The sequence below is a fragment of the Ranitomeya variabilis genome, chromosome 3 (genome assembly GCF_051348905.1).
Source record: "Ranitomeya variabilis isolate aRanVar5 chromosome 3, aRanVar5.hap1, whole genome shotgun sequence".
Taxonomy (NCBI): domain Eukaryota; kingdom Metazoa; phylum Chordata; class Amphibia; order Anura; family Dendrobatidae; genus Ranitomeya; species Ranitomeya variabilis.
Window position 1 is genome coordinate 166,125,043 of NC_135234.1, and position 22,472 is coordinate 166,147,514.

The following is a 22,472-nucleotide window of genomic DNA, read 5'->3' on the forward strand; positions in this document are numbered from 1 at the left end:
TAGCCCGCCTGTGAAACTAACTATACCGCCTATGTATCTCAATTTTTACTGCATCTCATCCAGTTAATAGTTTTGGGCCTGGGAGCAGTGTCTGCACGTCAGCAGAATAGCCCGCCTGTGAAACAAACTATACCACCTGTTTATCTCTATTTTTACTGCATCTAATCCAGTTAATAGTTTTGGGCCTAGGAGCAGTGTCTGCACATCAGCAGAATAGCCCGCCTGTGAAACAAACTGTACCACCTGTGTATCTCTATTTTTACTGCATCTAATCCAGTTAATAGTTTTTGGGCCTAGGAGCAGTGTCTGCACGTCAGCAGAGTAGCCCGCCTGTGAAACAAACTATACCGCCTGTGTATCCCTATTTTTACTGCATCTAATCCAGTTAATAGTTCTGGGCCTAGGAGCAGTGTCTGCACGTCAGGAGAGTAGCCCGCCTGTGAAACTAACTATACCGCCTGTGTATCTCAATTTTTACTGCATCTAATCCAGTTAATAGTTTTGAGCCTAGGAGCAGTGTCTGCACGTCAGCAGAGTAGCCCACCTGTGAAACACACTATACCGCCTGTGTATCTCTATTTTCACTGCATCTAATCCAGTTAATAGTTTTGGGACTAGGAACAGTGTCTGCACGTCAGCAGAGTAGCCCGCCTGCGAAACAAACTATACCGCCTCTGTATCTCAATTTTTACTGCATCTAATCCAGTTAATAGTTTTGAGCCTAGGAGCAGTGTCTGCACGTCAGCAGAGTAGCCCGCCTTTGAAACACACTATACCGCCTGTGTATCTCTATTTTTACTGCATCTAATCCAGTTAATAGTTTTGGGCCTAGGAGCAGTGTCTGCACGTCAGGAGAGTAGCCCGCGTTTGAAACAAACTATACTGCCTGTGTATCTCAATTTTTACTGCATCTAATCCAGTTAATATTTTTTGGCCTAGGAGCAGTGTCTGCACGTCAGCAGTGTAGCCAGCCTGTGATACTAACTATACCGCCTGTGTATCTCCATTTTTACTGCATCTAATCCAGTTAATAGTTTTGGGCCTAGGAGCAGTGTCTGCACGTCAGCAGTGTAGCCCGCCTGTGATACTAACTATACCGCCTGTGTATCTCAATTTTTACTGCATCTAATCCAGTTAATAGTTTTGGGCCTAGGAGCAGTGTCTGCACGTCAGCAGAGTAGCCCGCCTGTGATACTAACTATACCGCCTGTGTATCTCAATTTTTACTGCATCTAATCCAGTTAATAGTTTTGGGCCTAGGAGCAGTGTCTGCACGTCAGCATAGTAGCCCGCCTGTGAAACTAACAATACCGCCTGTGTATCTCAATTTTTACTGCATCTAATCCAGTTAATAGTTTTGGGCCTAGGAGCAGTGTCTGCACGTCAGCAGTGTAGCCAGCCTGTGATACTAACTATACCGCCTGTGTATCTCCATTTTTACTGCATCTAATCCAGTTAATAGTTTTGGGCCTAGGAGCAGTGTCTGCACGTCAGCAGTGTAGCCCGCCTGTGATACTAACTATACCGCCTGTGTATCTCAATTTTTACTGCATCTAATCCAGTTAATAGTTTTGGGCCTAGGAGCAGTGTCTGCACGTCAGCAGAGTAGCCCGCCTGTGAAACAAACTATACCGCCTGTGTATCTCTATTTTCACTGCATCTAATCCAGTTAATAGTTTTGGGCCTAGGAGCAGTGTCTGCATATCAGCAGAGTAATAGATAATTAAATACATAACAGATCAAGGCATAGAAAAACTAAGTAATATTTCTAATAGATATATAAACCAATAAACCCCTATGCCATTATAATATAAAAAAGGACCATTAAATCAGGATAAGTCGCTATAACATGTACAACGAAAAAAAGCTATGAGTCCAAGGACCCAAAGGAAACGACCCAAAATATCCAAATGATGATGAAGTATAAAAATATAATCTTTATTATGCACAAATGTTATAATAGAAACATCAAATTTGAAAAACAGGTGAGGCAGTGTGCCACAGGGTGTGCACAGACACCACTAGAGAAACATACACAGGACGCACGGAGCCGGGATCCCACCACACACCCATAAGTATACATGGTAGACAAGGGAAAGGTCCATACTAATATGCTCCAGGCTGGACTATGCATACAGGCATATGTATAATCAAAGAAAGGGGACCAAAGTACCAATATTGAAATAAGAGTATGCACATTACCTAGATGGAAACAGGTTGGTGGAGTGGATCCAGGGTCCGTGCGCCCTCCCCGACGCACATTTCGGTATAAAACCTTCCTCAGGGGGATATCAGCAGAGTAGCCCGCCTGTGAAACTATCTTAACCGCCTGTGTATCTCTATTATTACTGCATCTAATCCAGTTAATAGTTTTGGGCCTAGGAGCAGTGTCTGCACGTCAGCAGAGTAGCCAGCCTGTGAAACAAACTATACCATCTGTGTATCTCAATTTTTACTGCATCTAATCCAGTTAATAGTTTTGGGCCTAGGAGCAGTGTCTGCACTTCAGCAGAGTAGCCCGCCTGTGAAACAAACTATACCATCTGTGTATCTCAATTTTTACTGCATCTAATCCAGTTAATAGTTTTGGGCCTAGGAGCAGTGTCTGCACGTCAGCAGAGTAGCCCGCCTGTGAAACTAACTGTACCGTCTGTGTATCCCTATTTTTACTGCATCTAATCTAGTTAATAGTTTTGGGCCTAGGAGCAGTGTCTGCACGTCAGCATAGTAGCCCGCCTGTGAAACAAACTATACCGCCTGTGTATCTCTATTTTTACTGCATCTAATCCAGTTAATAGTTTTGGGCCTAGGAGCAGTGTCTGCACGTCAGCAGAGTAGCCCGCCTGTGAAACTAACTATACCGCCTGTGTATCTCAATTTTTACTGCATCTAATCCAGTTAATAGTTTTGGGCCTAGGAGCAGTGTCTGCACGTCAGCAGAGTAGCCCGCCTGTGAAACTATACCGCCTGTGTATCTCAATTTTTACTGCATCTAATCCAGTTAATAGTTTTGGGCCTAGGAGCAGTGTCTGCACGTCAGCAGAGTAGCCCGCCTGTGAAACAAACTATACCGCCTGTTTATCTCTATTTTTACTGCATCTAATCCAGTTAATAGTTTTGGGCCTAGGAGCAGTGTCTGCAGTGTCTGCCTAGGAGTGAGTGCCTTCTTGCTGCACTACCTGCAACATGACCCTCGGATTGTCAGAATCCGAAGTAATGCCGACTACTGGGTTGCCACACTCTTAGATCCCCGGTACAAAAGCAAATTTGGCAAAATAATTCCAGCCATAGAAAGGGATTCAAGCATGCAGGAGTATCAGCAGAGACTGTTACAGAATCTAACATCTGCTTTTCCACAAAACACCAGTGGTGCACGTAGTGAATCTCTGAGTTATAACTTGCCAACCGTGGGACTATCGAGTCATCACTCAAACCGTAACAGTAACATTGTATCTGGTGGTAACAGCAATTTTTTCCAATCGTTTCAAGATGTTTTTAGACCATCCTTTGCAAGGCCACAGGAGACAAGAAGTGTGATGCACAGCCAACGCCTAGAGAGGATGGTACAAGAGTATCTCCAAGTTAACATCGATGCCATGACTGTGGAACTGGACCCTTGCTCATTTTGGGCTTCCAATCTTGAAAAATGGCCTGAGCTCACCACTCACGACTTGGAGATCTTGTCGTGCCCCGCAGCCAGCGTTCTCTCTGAACGTGTGTTCAGCGCTGCTGGTGGTGTGCTGACAGATAAGCGCACGCGGCTGTCCAGTGACAATGTAGACAGACTAACGTTCATCAAGATGAACAAATCCTGGATCCGCAAGGACTTTTCTACCCCTGTGTCATCTTGGGGAGACTAAAAGCTTGATGATTTTTGAAAATCACCCCACCAACCGTTTTAAAAAACTCTGGCGAAATTGATGCCACTTAAGTGGTGTCTGTGGCCGAATTTTTTGAAAAAATGGAGACTCTTTTATTTAGTCCCCTTGTTGAGTTTTACATGACTGTTGTGAAATTGGATTTTGGGCTCCCCCGGTGGCCACTGGTGGAATTGAACTTGTGTGCATCATCCCCTCTGTTCACCTGTTCCCATCAGGATGTGGGAGTCGCTATTTAACCTTGCTCCTCTGTCACTTCCATGCCGGTCAACATTGTAATCAGAAGCCTTTCTGTGCATGTTCCTGCTACCAGACAACTTCCAGCTAAGTCGGACTTTTGTCCTTGTTTGTTTTTTGCATTTTGTCCAGCAGGTCAGGAGGGTTTTTCAGGTTTTACGGTCTAATTCCTTGTGTGTGAAGGGTTCTAAGTGCGTTTTTGGGGTTCAAAAGATTTCCTTCTTGGGATACATTTTTTCCCCCTCTTCCATCGAGATGGATCCTGTCAAGGTTCGGGCTATTTGTGATTGGACGCAACCCTCTTCTCTTAAGAGTCTTCAGAAATTTTTGGGCTTTGCTAACTTTCATCGTCGATTTATTGCTGGTTTTTCTGATGTTGTTAAACCATTGACTGATTTGACTAAGAAGGGTGCTGATGTTGCTGATTGGTCCCCTGCTGCTGTGGAGGCCTTTCGGGAGCTTAAGCGCCGCTTTTCTTCCGCCCCTGTGTTGCGTGTTGTGAATTTACTTTTTGCTCCCTCTAGTGGTTACTAGTTTTTTGACTCTGGTTTTTCTGTCATTCCTTTTATCCGCACCTGGGTCGTTAGTTAAGGGTGTTGCTATTTAAGCTCCCTGGACCTTCAGTTCAATGCCTGGCAACGTAGTTATCAGAGCTAGTCTGCTGTGCTCTTGTCTACTGATCCTGGTTCCAGTTATATCAGCTAAGTCCGCTTTTTGCTTTTTGCTATTTTGTTTTGGTTTTGTATTTTTGTCCAGCTTGTTCCAAATATATATCCTGACCTTTGCTGGAAGCTCTTGGGGGCTGGTGTTCTCCCCCCGGACCGTTAGACGGTTCGGGGGTTCTTGAATTTCCAGTGTGGATTTTGATAGGGTTTTTGTTGACCATATAAGTTACCTTTCTTTATTCTGCTATCAGTAAGCGGGCCTCTCTGTGCTAAACCTGGTTCATTTCTGTGTTTGTCATTTCCTCTTACCTCACCGTTATTATTTGTGGGGGGCTTCTATCCAGCTTTGGGGTCCCCTTCTCTGGAGGCAAGAAAGGTCTTTTGTTTTCCTCTACTAGGGGTAGCTAGATTCTCCGGCTGGAGCGTGTCATCTAGAATCAACGTAGGAATGATCCCCGGCTACTTCTAGTGTTGGTGTTAGGAGTAGATATATGGTCAACCCAGCTACCACTGCCCTATGAGCTGGATTTTTGTATTCTGTAGACTTCCACGTTCCTCTGAGACCCTCGCCATTGGGGTCATAACAGTTTGCCAGGCCAGTATTAAATGTTTAATGCATTGCAGAAGAGGGATTATAAGAAAGAAGATTCTGAGTTTTTTTTTTTTTTTTCTTCTTCCCCTTTACCTCAGAGTGGCTATGCTTGCTGCAGACATGAATGTCCAGACCTTGATTACAAGTGTGGACCAGCTGGCTACTCGTGTGCAGGGCATACAAGACTATGTTATCAGTAATCCTAGGTCAGAACCTAAAATACCGATTCCTGAACTGTTTTCCGGAGACAGGTTTAAGTTTAGGAATTTTGTGAATAATTGTAAATTGTTTTTGTCCCTGAGACCCTGTTCATCTGGAGACTCTGCTCAGCAAGTAAAAATTGTTATTTCGTTCTTATGGGGCGACCCTCAGGATTGGGCTTTTTCGCTGGCGCCAGGAGATCCGGCATTGGCTGATATTAATGCGTTTTTTCTGGCGCTCGGTTTACTTTATGAGGAACCCAATCTTGAGATTCAGGCAGAAAAGGCCTTGCTGGCTATGTCTCAGGGGCAGGACGAGGCTGAAGTGTACTGCCAAAAATTTCGGAAATGGTCCGTGCTCACACATTGGAACGAGTGTGCACTGGCCGCTAATTTTAGAAATGGCCTTTCTGAAGCCATTAAGAATGTTATGGTGGGTTTTCCCATTCCCACAGGTCTGAATGATACTATGGCACTGGCTATTCAAATTGACCGGCGGTTGCGGGAGCGCAAAACCGCAAATTCCCTCATGGTGTTGTCTGAACAGACACCTAATTCGGTGCAATGTGATAGAAAAATCGCAAATTCCCTCATGGTGTTGTCTGAACAGACACCTGATTTAATGCAATGTGTTAGAATCCTGACTAGAAATGAGCGGAAAATTCATAGACGCCGGAATGGCTTGTGCTACTACTGTGGTGATTCTACACATATTATCTCAGCATGCTCTAAACGTATAGCTAAGGTTGTTAGTCCTGTCACCGTTGGTAATTTGCAACCTAAATTTATTCTGTCTGTAACTTTGATTTGCTCACTGTCGTCTTTTCCTGTCATGGCGTTTGTAGATTCAGGTGCTGCCCTGAGTCTTATGGATCTGTCATTTGCTAAGCACTGTGGTTTTACTCTTGAACCATTAGAAAATCCTATTCCTCTTAGGGGTATTGATGCTACGCCATTGGCAGCAAATAAACCGCAGTATTGGACACAGGTTACCATGTGCATGACTCCTGAACACCGCGAGGTGATACGTTTCCTGGTTTTACATAAAATGCATGATTTGGTTGTTTTAGGGCTGCCATGGTTACAGACCCATAATCCAGTCCTGGACTGGAAGGCTATGTCAGTCTCAAGTTGGGGCTGTCGTGGTATTCATGGGGATTCCCTGCCTGTGTCTATTGCTTCTTCTACGCCTTCGGAAGTTCCGGAGTATTTGTCTGATTATCAGGATGTCTTCAGTGAGTCTGAGTCCAGTGCACTGCCTCCTCATAGGGACTGTGACTGTGCTATAGATTTGATCCCAGGCAGTAAATTTCCTAAGGGAAGACTGTTTAATCTGTCGGTACCTGAACATACCGCTATGCGTTCATATATCAAGGAGTCTCTAGAGAAAGGACATATTCGTCCGTCTTCTTCCCCTCTTGGTGCGGGATTCTTTTTTGTGGCAAAAAAGGACGGATCTTTGAGACCTTGTATTGATTATCGGCTTTTAAATAAGATCACTGTCAAATTTCAGTATCCTTTACCGCTGTTGTCTGACTTGTTTGCCCGGATTAAAGGTGCCAAGTGGTTCACCAAGATAGATCTTCGTGGTGCGTACAACCTTGTGCGCATTAAGCAAGGTGATGAATGGAAAACCGCATTCAATACGCCCGAAGGTCATTTTGAGTACTTGGTGATGCCTTTTGGGCTCTCCAATGCGCCTTCAGTTTTTCAGTCCTTTATGCATGACATTTTCCGGAAGTATCTGGATAAATTTTTGATTGTTTATCTGGATGATATTTTGGTTTTTTCTGATAATTGGGATTCGCATGTGGAGCAGGTCAGGTTGGTCTTTAAAATTTTGCGTGAAAATTCTTTGTTTGTCAAGGGCTCAAAGTGTCTCTTTGGTGTACAGAAGGTTCCCTTTTTGGGGTTCATTTTTTCCCCTTCTGCTGTGGAGATGGACCCAGTCAAGGTCCGAGCTATTCTTGATTGGACTCAGCCCTCGTCAGTTAAGAGTCTACAGAAGTTCTTGGGTTTCGCTAACTTCTACCGTCGTTTTATCGCTAATTTTTCTAGCATTGTGAAACCTTTGACGGATATGACCAAGAAGGGCTCCGATGTAGCTAACTGGGCTCCTGCTGCCGTGGAGGCTTTCCAGGAGTTGAAACGCCGGTTTACTTCGGCGCCTGTTTTGTGCCAGCCCGATGTCTCACTTCCCTTTCAGGTTGAGGTGGATGCTTCAGAGATTGGAGCAGGGGCCGTTTTGTCGCAGAGAGGCCCTGGTTGCTCTGTTATGAAACCTTGTGCCTTTTTCTCTAGGAAGTTTTCGCCTGCCGAGCGAAATTATGATGTGGGCAATCGGGAGTTGTTGGCCATGAAATGGGCATTTGAGGAGTGGCGTCATTGGCTCGAGGGTGCTAAGCATCGTGTGGTGGTCTTGACTGATCACAAAAATCTGATGTATCTCGAGTCTGCTAAACGCCTTAATCCGAGACAGGCCCGCTGGTCATTGTTTTTCTCCCGCTTTGATTTTGTTGTCTCGTATTTACCAGGTTCAAAGAATGTGAAGGCCGATGCTCTTTCTAGGAGCTTTGTGCCTGATGCTCCTGGAGTCGCTGATCCTGTTGGTATTCTTAAAGATGGAGTTATCTTGTCAGCTATTTCTCCGGATCTGCGACGTGTGTTGCAGAGATTTCAGGCTGATAGGCCTGAGTCTTGTCCACCTGACAGACTGTTTGTCCCGGATAAGTGGACCAGCAGAGTCATTTCCGAGGTTCATTCCTCGGTGTTGGCAGGTCACCCGGGAATTTTTGGCACCAGAGATCTGGTGGCCAGGTCCTTTTGGTGGCCTTCCTTGTCAAGGGATGTGCGGTCATTTGTGCAGTCCTGTGGGACTTGTGCTCGAGCTAAGCCTTGCTGTTCTCGTGCCAGCGGTTTGCTCTTGCCCTTGCCTGTCCCGAAGAGACCTTGGACACATATCTCCATGGATTTCATTTCTGATCTTCCGCTATCCCAGGGCATGTCCGTTATCTGGGTGATATGTGATCGCTTCTCAAAGATGGTCCATTTGGTTCCTTTGCCTAAACTGCCTTCCTCTTCCGATCTGGTTCCTGTGTTTTTCCAGAACGTGGTTCGTTTGCACGGCATCCCTGAGAATATTGTGTCAGACAGAGGATCCCAGTTCGTTTCCAGATTCTGGCGATCCTTTTGTAGTAGGATGGGCATTGATTTGTCGTTTTCGTCTGCTTTCCATCCTCAGACTAATGGACAGACGGAGCGAACCAATCAGACTTTGGAGGCTTATTTGAGGTGTTTTGTCTCTGCTGATCAGGACGATTGGGTGACATTCTTGCCGTTGGCTGAGTTTGCCCTTAATAATCGGGCTAGTTCCGCCACCTTGGTTTCGCCTTTTTTCTGCAACTCTGGTTTCCATCCTCGCTTTTCTTCGGGTCATGTGGAGCCTTCTGACTGTCCTGGGGTGGATTCTGTGGTGGATAGGTTGCAGCGGATCTGGAATCATGTGGTGGACAACTTGAAGTTGTCACAGGAGAGGGCTCAGCGCTTTGCCAACCGCCGCCGCGGTGTGGGTCCCCGACTACGCGTTGGGGATTTGGTATGGCTTTCTTCCCGCTTTGTTCCTATGAAGGTCTCCTCTCCCAAATTTAAACCTCGTTTTATTGGGCCTTACAAGATATTGGAAATCCTTAATCCTGTATCTTTTCGTCTGGATCTTCCTGTGTCATTTGCTATTCACAATGTATTTCATAGGTCCTTGTTGCGGCGGTACATTGTGCCTATAGTTCCTTCTGCTGAGCCTCCTGCTCCGGTGTTGGTTGAGGGCGAGTTGGAGTACGTGGTGGAGAAGATCTTGGATTCTCGCCTCTCCAGGCGGAGGCTTCAGTACCTGGTCAAGTGGAAGGGCTATGGTCAGGAGGATAATTCCTGGGTGGTCGCCTCTGATGTTCATGCGGCCGATTTAGTTCGTGCCTTTCATGCCGCTCATCCTGATCGCCCTGGTGGTCGTGGTGAGGGTTCGGTGACCCCTCACTAAGGGGGGGGTACTGTTGTGAATTTACTTTTTGCTCCCTCTAGTGGTTACTAGTTTTTTGACTCTGGTTTTTCTGTCATTCCTTTTATCCGCACCTGGGTCGTTAGTTAAGGGTGTTGCTATTTAAGCTCCCTGGACCTTCAGTTCAATGCCTGGCAACGTAGTTATCAGAGCTAGTCTGCTGTGCTCTTGTCTACTGATCCTGGTTCCAGTTATATCAGCTAAGTCCGCTTTTTGCTTTTTGCTATTTTGTTTTGGTTTTGTATTTTTGTCCAGCTTGTTCCAAATATATATCCTGACCTTTGCTGGAAGCTCTTGGGGGCTGGTGTTCTCCCCCCGGACCGTTAGACGGTTCGGGGGTTCTTGAATTTCCAGTGTGGATTTTGATAGGGTTTTTGTTGACCATATAAGTTACCTTTCTTTATTCTGCTATCAGTAAGCGGGCCTCTCTGTGCTAAACCTGGTTCATTTCTGTGTTTGTCATTTCCTCTTACCTCACCGTTATTATTTGTGGGGGGCTTCTATCCAGCTTTGGGGTCCCCTTCTCTGGAGGCAAGAAAGGTCTTTTGTTTTCCTCTACTAGGGGTAGCTAGATTCTCCGGCTGGAGCGTGTCATCTAGAATCAACGTAGGAATGATCCCCGGCTACTTCTAGTGTTGGCGTTAGGAGTAGATATATGGTCAACCCAGCTACCACTGCCCTATGAGCTGGATTTTTGTATTCTGCAGACTTCCACGTTCCTCTGAGACCCTCGCCATTGGGGTCATAACAGTTGCGTCAGCCTGATGTTGCTCTTCCTTTTCAGGTTGAGGTCGACGCTTCTGAAATCGGAGCTGGGGCGGTTTTGTCGCAAAGAAGTTCCGACTGCTCCGTGATGAAACCTTGTGCTTTTTTTTCTCGTAAATTTTCGCCCGCCGAGCGGAATTATGATATTGGGAATCGGGAGCTTTTGGCCATGAAGTGGGCTTTTGAGGAGTGGCGTCATTGGCTTGCGGGGGCTAGACATCAGGTGGTGGTATTGACCGACCACAAAAATTTAATTTATCTTGAGTCCGCCAGACGCCTGAATCCTAGACAGGCGCGCTGGTCGTTGTTTTTCTCTCGGTTTAATTTTGTGGTGTCATACCTACCGGGGTCTAAGAATGTTAAGGCGGATGCCCTTTCTAGGAGTTTTGAGCCTGACTCCCCTGGTAATTCTGAACCTACAGGTATCCTTAAGGATGGAGTGATATTGTCTGCCGTTTCTCCAGACCTGCGGCGGGCCTTGCAGGATTTTCAGGCGGATAGACCTGATCGTTGCCCACCTGGTAGACTGTTTGTTCCTGATGATTGGACCAGTAAAGTCATTTCTGAGGTTCATTCTTCTGCGTTGGCAGGTCATCCTGGAATCTTTGGTACCAGGGATTTGGTGGCAAGGTCCTTCTGGTGGCCTTCCCTGTCACGAGATGTACGAGGCTTTGTGCAGTCTTGTGACGTTTGTGCTCGGGCCAAGCCTTGTTGTTCTCGGGCTAGTGGATTGTTGTTGCCCTTGCCTATCCCGAAGAGGCCTTGGACGCACATCTCGATGGATTTTATTTCGGATCTTCCTGTTTCTCAGAAGATGTCTGTCATCTGGGTGGTGTGTGACCGCTTCTCTAAGATGGTCCATTTGGTTCCCCTGCCTAAGTTGCCTTCTTCTTCCGAGTTGGTTCCTCTGTTTTTTCAAAATGTGGTTCGTTTGCATGGTATTCCGGAGAATATCGTTTCTGACAGAGGAACCCAATTCGTGTCTAGATTTTGGCGGGCATTCTGTGCTAGGATGGGCATAGATTTGTCTTTCTCGTCTGCTTTCCATCCTCAGACTAATGGCCAGACCGAGCGGACGAATCAGACTTTGGAGACATATTTGAGGTGTTTTGTGTCTGCAGATCAGGATGATTGGGTTGCTTTTTTGCCTTTAGCGGAGTTTGCCCTCAATAATCGGGCCAGCTCTGCCACCTTGGTGTCTCCTTTTTTCTGTAATTCGGGGTTTCATCCTCGATTTTCCTCCGGTCAGGTGGAATCTTCGGATTGTCCTGGAGTGGATGCTGTGGTGGAGAGGTTGCATCAGATTTGGGGGCAGGTGGTGGACAATTTGAAGTTGTCCCAGGAGAAGACTCAGCTTTTTGCCAACCGCCGGCGTCGGGTTGGTCCTCGGCTTTGTGTCGGGGACTTGGTGTGGTTGTCTTCTCGTTTTGTCCCTATGAGGGTTTCTTCTCCTAAGTTTAAGCCTCGGTTCATCGGCCCGTACAAGATATTGGAGATTCTTAACCCTGTGTCCTTCCGTTTGGACCTCCCTGCATCTTTTTCTATTCATAATGTTTTTCATCGGTCATTGTTGCGCAGGTATGAGGTACCGGTTGTGCCTTCCGTTGAGCCTCCTGCTCCGGTGTTGGTTGAGGGCGAGTTGGAGTACGTTGTGGAAAAAATCTTGGACTCCCGTGTTTCCAGACGGAAACTCCAGTATCTGGTCAAATGGAAGGGATACGGTCAGGAGGATAATTCTTGGGTGACTGCCTCTGATGTTCATGCCTCCGATCTGGTCCGTGCCTTTCATAGGGCTCATCCTGATCGCCCTGGTGGTTCTGGTGAGGGTTCGGTGCCCCCTCCTTGAGGGGGGGGTACTGTTGTGAAATTGGATTTTGGGCTCCCCCGGTGGCCACTGGTGGAATTGAACTTGTGTGCATCATCCCCTCTGTTCACCTGTTCCCATCAGGATGTGGGAGTCGCTATTTAACCTTGCTCCTCTGTCACTTCCATGCCGGTCAACATTGTAATCAGAAGCCTTTCTGTGCATGTTCCTGCTACCAGACAACTTCCAGCTAAGTCGGACTTTTGTCCTTGTTTGTTTTTTGCATTTTGTTCCAGTTCACAGCTGCAGTTTAGTTTCTGTGTCTGGAAAGCTCTTGTGATCTGAAATTGCCACTCTGATGTTATGAGTTAATACTAGAGTCTTAAAGTAATTTCAGGATGGTGTATTGATAGGGTTTTCAGCTGACCATGAAAGTACCCTTTCTGTCTTCTTGCTATCTAGTAAGCGGACCTCGATTTTGCTAAACCTATTTTCATACTACGTTTGTCATTTTCATCTTAAATCACAGCCAATATATGTGGGGGCCTCTGTCTGCCTTTCGGGGAAATTTCTCTAGAGGTGAGCCAGGACTATATTTTCCTCTGCCAGGATTAGTTAGTCCTCCGGCCGGCGCTGGGTGTCTAGGGATAAAACGCAGGCTACGCTACCCGGCTACTGTTAGTTGTGCGGCAGGTTTAGTTCATGGTCAGTTTAAGTTTCCATCCTTCCAAGAGCTAGTTCCTATGTATGCTGGGATATGTTCTCTTGCCATTGAGAACCATAACACATGACGTTGCCATCGTCAATTCCAGGTGGGTGGGGTCGTCTGCAGAGTTGTTTACTCATACTATGGCCTGGGATTCAGAGGTCTGCTCCAAAGCTTCAGTGTCTGCTAGTCAGCAGAGTAGCCCAGCCACCCACCGCCTGTTTACCTAAGTACTATTTTAAACAGCATCTGGCCCAGGAAATCCTTTTGGGCCTAGTAGAATTTGGTGCTACTCAGCAGCGTACCCCACCTATGAAAAAAGCTACACCGCCTGTTTACCTAACTACTATTTTGTAATGGCATCTAGCCCAGGAAATCCTTTTGGGCCTAGTAGAATTTGGTGCTACTCAGCAGCGTACCCCACCCATGAAGCAACCTACACCGCTTGTTGATCTAATTACTAATTTTTAACTGCATCTAGCCTAGGAAATAGTTTTGTACCTAATAACATTTTTTGCTAATCAACACAGTACACCACCCATGAAGCAAGCTACACCGCCTGTTTACCTAAGTACTATTTTTTAACGGCATCTGGCCCAGGAAATCCTTATGGGCCTAGCAGCAATTTCTGCTACTCAGCAGAGTATCCCACCCATGAAGCAAGCTACACCGCCTGTTTACCTAAGTACTATTTTTTAATGGCATCTTGCCCAGGAAATCCTTTTGGGCCTAGTAGAATTTGGTGCTACTCAGCAGCGTACCCCACCCATGAAGCAAGCTACACCGCCTGTTTACCTAAGTACTATTTTTTAATGGCATCTAGCCCAGGAAATCCTTTTGGGCCTAGTAGAATTTAGTGCTACTCAGCAGCGTACCCCACCCATGAAGCAAGCTACACCGCCTGTTTACCTAACTACTATTTTGTAACAGCATCTAGCCCAGGAAATACTTTTGGGCCTAGCAGAATTTAGTGCTACTCAGTAGCGTACCCCACCCATGAAGCAAGCTACACCGCCTGTTTACCTAAGTACTATTTTGTAACGGCATCTGGTCCAGGAAATCCTTTTGGGCCTAGTAGCAATTTCTGCTACTCAGCAGAGTACCCCACCCATGAAGCAAGCTACACCGCCTTCTTTCTTTCTCAATCCAACCCCTCGGCTCTGGGGTGTCCACTCTCCCTTCAGCTCTCTCCTTCTCACAGGTGGACTACTGCATGTTTTCACACTGTGGCGAATCTTTTGGGCCCAGGCATAAGAAGTCGTCGAGGTAATGGATAATATGTGCCTCCTTACAAACATCCATGATAACCCATTCGAGGAAGCAACTAAATGCCTCAAATAGTGAGCAGGATATGGAGCACCCCATAGGCAAACAGCGATCTATGTAGTATGCTCCTTCACAGAAGCAGCCCAATGGGAGGACACTATTTGGAGGCACAGGTAGTAACCGGAACGCCCCCCTCAATGTCTGTTTTGGCCATTAGGGTGCCCCTTACCAACTTCTTGACCCGCCTGATTGCCTCGTCAAAGGAGGTACAGTACATAGTACTGTACTTGGTTCCGCGTCGATGTTGTTGTTTACTGACCTGCCCCTTGGATATGACAAATGGTGGATTAGTCTGAATGTATTGGGTTCATTTTTTGGCACAACTCCCAACGGGGGTACCACTACGTCTTCTAAGGAAAGTGTTCTGAATGGACCCGCCGCCATTCTACCTAAAGATATTTCTTTTTTTTTGTCAAGACGTCTGGGTGTTGGTAGAGTGAGTTTAGATTTTTACTCCAGCCTTTCTTGATTTTAGAAGGGCATGACATGCCTATATCTGTGTCTCCTCCTCCTTTTATTCCTCCACCTCTTTTCTTTTTGCATGACTATATGTAGTTGTGACTTTTCAATGTGTTTGTTGTGTCTTCTGAGCAATTTGTCAGCTTTTGGACACCGTTTAAGGTGTTTTCTAGGTGTTTTCCATGTGTTTGTATGTGTTTGTGTTTGCCTGCCATTGGTTTCAATGGGGTTTGACTGTGTTCGTCGAATGTTCGACGAACAGTTCGTCGAACACGTCCCTGTTCGACAAACCGAACCGAAACCGAACACTAGGGAGGTGGCTAATCTCTACTCAGCACTGTGCTGTGTACAGTATACATCATGTATCTCAGATCTGCGTTGTGTACGGTGTATACATCGTGTATCTCAGCTCTGTGCTGTATCCGTCATGTATCTGAGCTCTGCGCTGTGTTCGGTGTATACATCGTGAATCTCAGCTTATTTGTATACATCGTGAATCTCAGCTCTGTGCTGTATCCATCATGTATCTCAGCTCTGCTCTGTTTACGGTATATACATTGGGTATGTCAGCTCTGCGCTGTATTCATTGTGTATCTCAGCTCTGCGCTGTGTTCAGTATATACATCGTGTATCTCAGCGCTGCGTTCTGTACGTTGTATACATCATGTATCTCAGCGCTGCGTTGTTTATGGTGTATATATTGGGTATCTCAGTTCTGCGCTGTATCCATCGTGTATCTCAGCTCTGCGCTGTATCCGTCATGCATCAGATTTTGGGAGCGGCAGGTTTTCCAGGGCGACGGTTCACATGCTGCCAACCTGGTGATGGGCTGGTTTCGTTACATTGACGATGTTTTGATAATTTGGAGGGGTGATGAGGCCCGCATATCCCAGTTCATGCAGTTGCTGAACACTAATTTGTTTAATTTGAAATTCACATATAAATACCATACACAGCAGATTGATTTTCTTGATATAACTTTGTGTGTTGCAGAGGATGGATGTATTGAAACGGATCTATACGCAAGGATATGGCGGTTAATTCTTTATTGCACGCCTCCTCGGCACACAATTATTCTGCTATCAAGGCTTTCCCAGTTGGTCAATTCTTGTGGAATAGGCGGGTATGCGTGACGGCAGCCCGATTTGAACAACAGTCAGTGGTCCTTGCGAACCGCTTTAGACAGAGAGGATACAGTCGTCGGTGCATCAAGAGGGGATAAAGATGGGCTAGACACACAAGAAGAGAAGATCTCCTTGTGCCCAGGAGCCAGTACCGGGAGGAAACTAATGAGATCAGATTTATCTGAACTTCCAATTGCCATTGGGAGCAGATCCGTGGAATCTTGACTAACCACTGGTCGGTTTTACATACCAATAGTGCTCTAGCAGCACATCTATCCCCATGTCCATATATGACACAACGCAGGGGGAAAAATTTGAGGGATTATCTTGTGAGAAGCCACTATGTTATGAAACCCCAGACTATATTTAATGCTGGGGCTCCTAAGGTTGGCTGTTTCCCCTGCGGTTCTTGTGTCGCGTGTCCCAATATTTTACGGTGTAATACCTTCACATCTTCAGATGGGAGCAGGGAATTTAGAATCCGTGATTATATTTCATGTAACACTACCCATATAATCTATTATGCTACCTGCCCATGTTCCCGTATTTATGTGAGTCTTACATCAAGGGAGTTAAAGACTAGGACGCAGGAGCATGTGCGTGACATCATGGCTGCTAGGGATGTCGAGGACATCGAGGCTATAGCCTCCTTAAAAACATTACCAAAACATTTCAAGTTTTTTCATGGATCTGACTCCAGCGGCTTGAAGGTGAGGGGGATTGACAGGATCCATGGTGGTGTCAGGGGCGGTAACCTCAATCAAATCCTGGCACAACGTGAGTGCCGGTGGATTGTCACTCTTGACACCATAACTCCAAGGGGATTGAATGAGAAGTTATCATTCGTCCCCTTCCTACAATAACCTATAAGATATTCCTCCTCTGATTGGTCCTTGTGTGCCTTGACTTCACCTGCCTATCCTTGTTCTCGTCCGCTGTGCTGCAGGTCTATCGTTCTCGCCAGATTTTTTTGTCTGAGTTTCTCCACCCTATTTTTAGTATATTTTTTCTAATGTTTGTGCTGTCTCTCAGCTTTTAGTGTTTCAATGTTGATCTATGCCTCATGGACCGGTATACGCCCTTCGGAAGACGTCATCGTCCTCTTCCCTGTTAGATGATATATATTACAAGGACTGTAATTTGAAGATGCTGGGATGATAAAGATGGACTTCTCTGATATATAAATCCTTTGTTATGCACAGTATTTAGCACTGATGATAGTACACATTGCTATGCAATTATATTGTGGTGCAATATAGGCTCGTTTTTGCTCTATGTCACTTTAGATATATGCACTTTCTTGCACTATATGCACTTTACTATTTGTGCTTTTGTATTCTGTTAGTTTGATCTTACTTGCCTAAAGATTTGGATTATTTCACATTTTCACTTTTTTATACATGTATTTTCACCTCTTAAATTTATGTTTGTATTTGTATCCACTTTTCTCCTTCTCTTCTTAGTCCACGGGTAAATGGCTGCTGCCCCGATCTTCACCAAAATGGCCGCTGGGGTGCGCACGAGCACTGGGAATTGTGCGCCGCTTATCTTTAACTGTGGCTATCATATGCGGCGATGTGCGCATGCCTATTGACGTCACTGGGTGCACTTTCTGCCCACATGTGCACAGCGCTCTGACGGCCGCAGTGAAAGGAGGTAGTTTCCGGTGACGTCACCGCTGTGCTCTGCTTTACGGCTGGCCAGCGCTTACACATTCAGTGCAGGGAAGCCGCCGGCGGGGGACGTGACAGACATCAGAAGGTGAGTATGTAGTTTTTTTTTTACTTTTACAATGGTAACCAGGGTAAATATCGGGTTACTAAGCGCGGCCCTGCGCTTAGTAACCCGATGTTTACCCCGGTTACCCGGGTGCTGCAGGGGGACTTCGGCATCGTTAAAGACAGTTTCAACGATGCCGAAGTCGTTCCCCTGATCGCTGGTCGCTGGAGAGAGCTGTCTGTGTGACAGCTCCCCAGCGACCACACAACGACTTACAAACGATCGCATCGCTGGTCGTGATCATTGGTAAGTCGTTTAGTGTAACGGTACCTTTACTCTTCTGCTCTGTGAATGTTGGCCAGCACCGTTACAGTCACCTACCAGTCGGAACAAACTCTGTTCAGGGATGACATTACCTAGGTTGTGGGTTGTGAGCAGGGGCACGCGCACCGCACTAGTGACACTCAGGGATGTCAGGGATTATGGAGAGTCGGCACCACGTGTTCTGACTGCCGCTCTGCCGCCCCCTGGCTTTCAGTGATGACTGCCGCCTGAAGCAAAGGGCTCAACTTGCCTCATGATAGCGGCGCCCCTGGTAAGGCCATGTTCACAAATTGCATAAATACTGTGTTTGTTTGCTTGTTTTCTGCAGATGTTCACACCAATCTGCACAATAAAAATCTTCTCTGGTTGCATTTTTACTGTTTTTTTTATGCCCATTACCTTTATTTGTTCCATTTTCAATGCAGCCTTGAAGCATCATTTTCTGGGTTTTGTATAGTACAGAAAAGCTTTGATTTTTGCATTAAAATATAACTGCAGTTATTTACATGTGTTTTTTAGGCTCCACATTGAAGAAAAAGAGTCACCCAAACTGCACAGTACAGCATTGTCACACAGTGGGTGCAGTTTCCATGAAATTACATTCAATTTGCTTGTACAGTTAAACACAGCAGAACTTCTGTGCAAAAAAATCAGCAGAAAAAAGGCAGCATTTATCTCTACATATGAACAAGGCCTAAATATCAAAGAAAAATTGTTTGTGATTTCATGAAAATTCCTGCCCTCAGTGCATTTTTGCTCTATAGACTTCTATGTGGAGCCTGAAATAACCACATGTAAAAAAACACTGTTGCATTTTTAAGTGCAGGATCAAACCTTTTCTGTACTGTAATGGTATGTGCACACATTGCAGATTGGCCTGTGGAATTTTCTGCACAGAATCTGCATCTCTTGGCAGAAAATGCAGGCCAAAATGTTTGCGGATTTAATGCAGAATTGATGTGGATTTCTTGTGGATTACTGGCGGATTTCTTGCTGATTGTCAAATGCTTGAGGCTTTAATGCAGAATTGATGTGGATTTCTTGCGGATTACTGGTGGGTTTCTTGCTGATTGTGCGTTTTTTGATGTGCAGATTTGCCTTACTCAATGTTTAGTCAAAGGGGGCAGAAACGCTGCGTTTCTGCACAAAGAATTGACATGCTGCGGAAAAAAAACAGCGAATCTGCGTGGATTTTTACGCAGCACGTGCACAGCAATTCTCAAATTCCCATTGACTATCATTGTTACTGTACAACACTGCGGATTTGATGCAATTCCGTGCATCAAAATCTGCAACGTGTGCACACATCCTTAGGCCGGAGTCACACTACCAGAGTCACACTATCGTATAATACAGACGAGTGCTATGCAATATAAAAATCGCATAGCACTCGTACCAGTATTCATCTATGGGGCAGCTCACATCACTGTTTTTTCCTCAGCCGTTTTCAATGTGCGAGTAAAATCGCAGCATGCAGCCATTGTCACCGACACTCGGCCAAGTCTCGGCTCACTCGCACCCATATAAGCGTATAGGTGCGAGTGAGACAGCGCACATCACTCGGATATCATCCAAGTGATGTGTGTTATACGCTGACTCCGGCAATGGAGGAGATGGAGAAATTAGTTTCTCCGCCTCCTCCGCTGCTGTGCTCCGATCCGCTCTGTGCCAGAGGCTCGGAGCACAGACGCATGACACTCGGCTCCTGCTCGCAGCACAGCAGGAGCTGAGGGTCATTGTCATATCGCATCCAATGCTCTCGCATCAGATGCAATACACTAGTGTGACTCCAGCCTTAAGTGGTAAATTAATGACAAAAATTATGGTATACAAAAGACCACAGAGTGAGTATAATCCTTATATTCAAAATCTTTATTAATAAAGTATAAAATTACACATAAGTAAAATCAGAGCTACTGGACACCATTAATTCAGGGACAGAGTGTGTCCAACACACTTATATGCCTTTTAAAGGGAAGGTATATATTGTTCTGTGATGTAACCTTCTGTCAGGACTCTGAACAATTTTTAATACCTTTTGTGCATTACTGCCCTTTTCCAAGATGGCGTCTTTGGTCTCATGTGCACTGTGTCTTCCTGCTATAAAACTCCACCCCAGCCTTCAGCCTGTGCTAGAGTATTCTGCCTTGCATCCAGCTCCTGACCTCTGGTGACTCCCTGGCTATATACCTGCTCCTGTGAACCTGTGTGGTGATCCTGCTACTCTGCTCTGAGTTCCTGCTGCATACACCAGTTTCCAATAATCCTCCTTCATCTGCTGCTCGTGTTTACTTCCATTTGCATTTGCTGGACATGTAAGCTGTTGCTGCTCTGCAAAAACCTGAGACTATTACCCAGGCCTCCCTGGTTGTGCTAAGATATTATTTGAACTGCCTTATAAGCATATCTATCTGTGTTTGGACTAAGACAAGGACTTATTCGTGTCAAGTATCCTCAAGAATAACTGTGCTTCATAGACTTTCTGCATGTTTGCATTTTCCTCTGAAGTTCCCTATAGACGGCTAAGCTGCGTTTAATATTTACACCAAGTGTTGTGGACTTGAGTTTCTCTCTGCACCTGTTTGAATCACCGTTTGATAATATAGACTTTACCACTTATAAAACTGTGTCCTGTAGTTGTGTTGTTCCACGCAAAGAGTCTCCTGAGTTATCCCCTATAATTATTACACCTTCAGTGTTAATATAAAAAAATTTCAGACCCATAAATTTAGCAGCGACCCAGACTAGGTTAAAGTAAAGTGGTGGGATTTCACCACCTTAAATAATTATGTCTCTAAGGACATGATTCCTAGGGGCTTGAGAATTAAGAAGAAATGTACTACCATTTTTTGTGAACAATTCTCTAATGTTTAGAATAGCATCTTGAGCACCTGTTCATTGAATTCAATGCACCTCATTATTAAGTATGAGGAAGTGAAATTGTCAGACATACAAAAGGAGATAGATGAAACTATACAGAATTTAAATCTGCATATTACAGCTATTGAAAATAATGCGTTTTTTACAAAAACACAAGAAGATATCAACAAATTAGAAAATGAAATTATGTTAAGAAAAAACGTAAATTTCAACGGGATTTATAGGATTATTCTTCCAATAAAATTTATGATTGGAATGAAGAGGACTCCTCAACCAGAACACCAAGATCTATTTTGAGAAATACCTATTATAGGAAAAAACACAATAAACGGTATGTGAGTTTTAGCTCACGTGAAGGTGATTCTGGGGATAATAATCTCAGTATGTCTGACTCCTTTGTTAACCCCTTCCCGACCCATGACGCCTATGCGGCGTCATGGAATGATTGCGTCCCTGCAGATCGGGTGAAGGGGTTAACTCCTATTTTACCCGATCTGCAGGGAGAGGGGGAGTGGTACTTCAGCCCAGGGGGGGTGGCTTCACCCCCCCGTGGCTACGATCGCTCTGATTGGCTGTTGAAAGTGAAACTGCCAATCAGAGCGATTTGTAATATTTCACCTGAAAAACTGGTGAAATATTACAATCCAGCCATGGCCGATGCTGCAATACCATCGGCCATGGCTGGAAAACCTGAAGTGACCCCCCCCCCACCCCACCGATCGCCCCCCCAGTGCTCCGTTATGGGGTCCGGTCCCCTCCGTCCTGTGCTCCGCTCCCCCGTCCTCCTGCCCGCTCCCCCCCTGCTCCTATGTCACCCCCCGGTGCTCCGACGCCCCCCCCCGTGCCCCGATCTCCCCCCCCCCTTATACTTACCTAGGCTCCCGGTGTCGGTCCGTCTCCTCGCTGGGCGCCGCCATCTTCCAAAATGGCGGGCGCATGCTCAGTGCGCCCGCCGAATCAGCCGGCTGGCTGATTCATTACAGGTACATTTTGATCGCTGTGGTAGGTTCTAACACAGCGATCAAAATAAAAAAATAATAAATAACCCCCCCCCCCTTTATCACCCCCATAGGTAGGGACAATAATAAAATAAAGAAAATATTTTTTTTTCTTTTTCCACTAGGGTTAGAACTAGGGGTAGGGTTAGGGGTAGGGTTATGGCATGTGCACACAGAGCGGATCCGCAGCGGATCGGCCGTGGATCCGCAGCGGATCGGCCGCGGATCGGCCGCGGATCCGCAGCGGATCCGCCGCGGATTGGCCGCGGATCCGCAGCGGATTGGCCGCTGCGAATTCAAAGCAGTTTTCCATCAGGTTTACAGTACCATGTACACCTAAGGAAAACCAAATCCGCTGTGCCCATGGTGCGGAAAATTCCGTGCAGAAACGCTGCATTGTATTTTCCGCAGCATGTCAATTCTTTGTGCGGATTCCGCAGCGTTTTACACCTGTTCCTCAATAGGAATCCGCAGGTGAAATCCGCACAAAAAAACACTGGAAATCTGCTGTAAATCCGCAGGTAAAACGCAGTGCCTTTTACCTGCAGATTTTTCAAAAATCGTGCGGAAAGATCTCACACGAATCCGCAACGTGGGCACATAGCCTTAGGGTTAGGGTTGGAATTAGGGCTAGGGTTTGAAATAGGGTTAAGATTAGGCTTGTGGTTAGGGTTACGGATAGGGTTAGGGGTGTGTTGGGGTTACAGTTGTGGTTAGGGTTGGGATTAGGGTTACGGTTGGGAT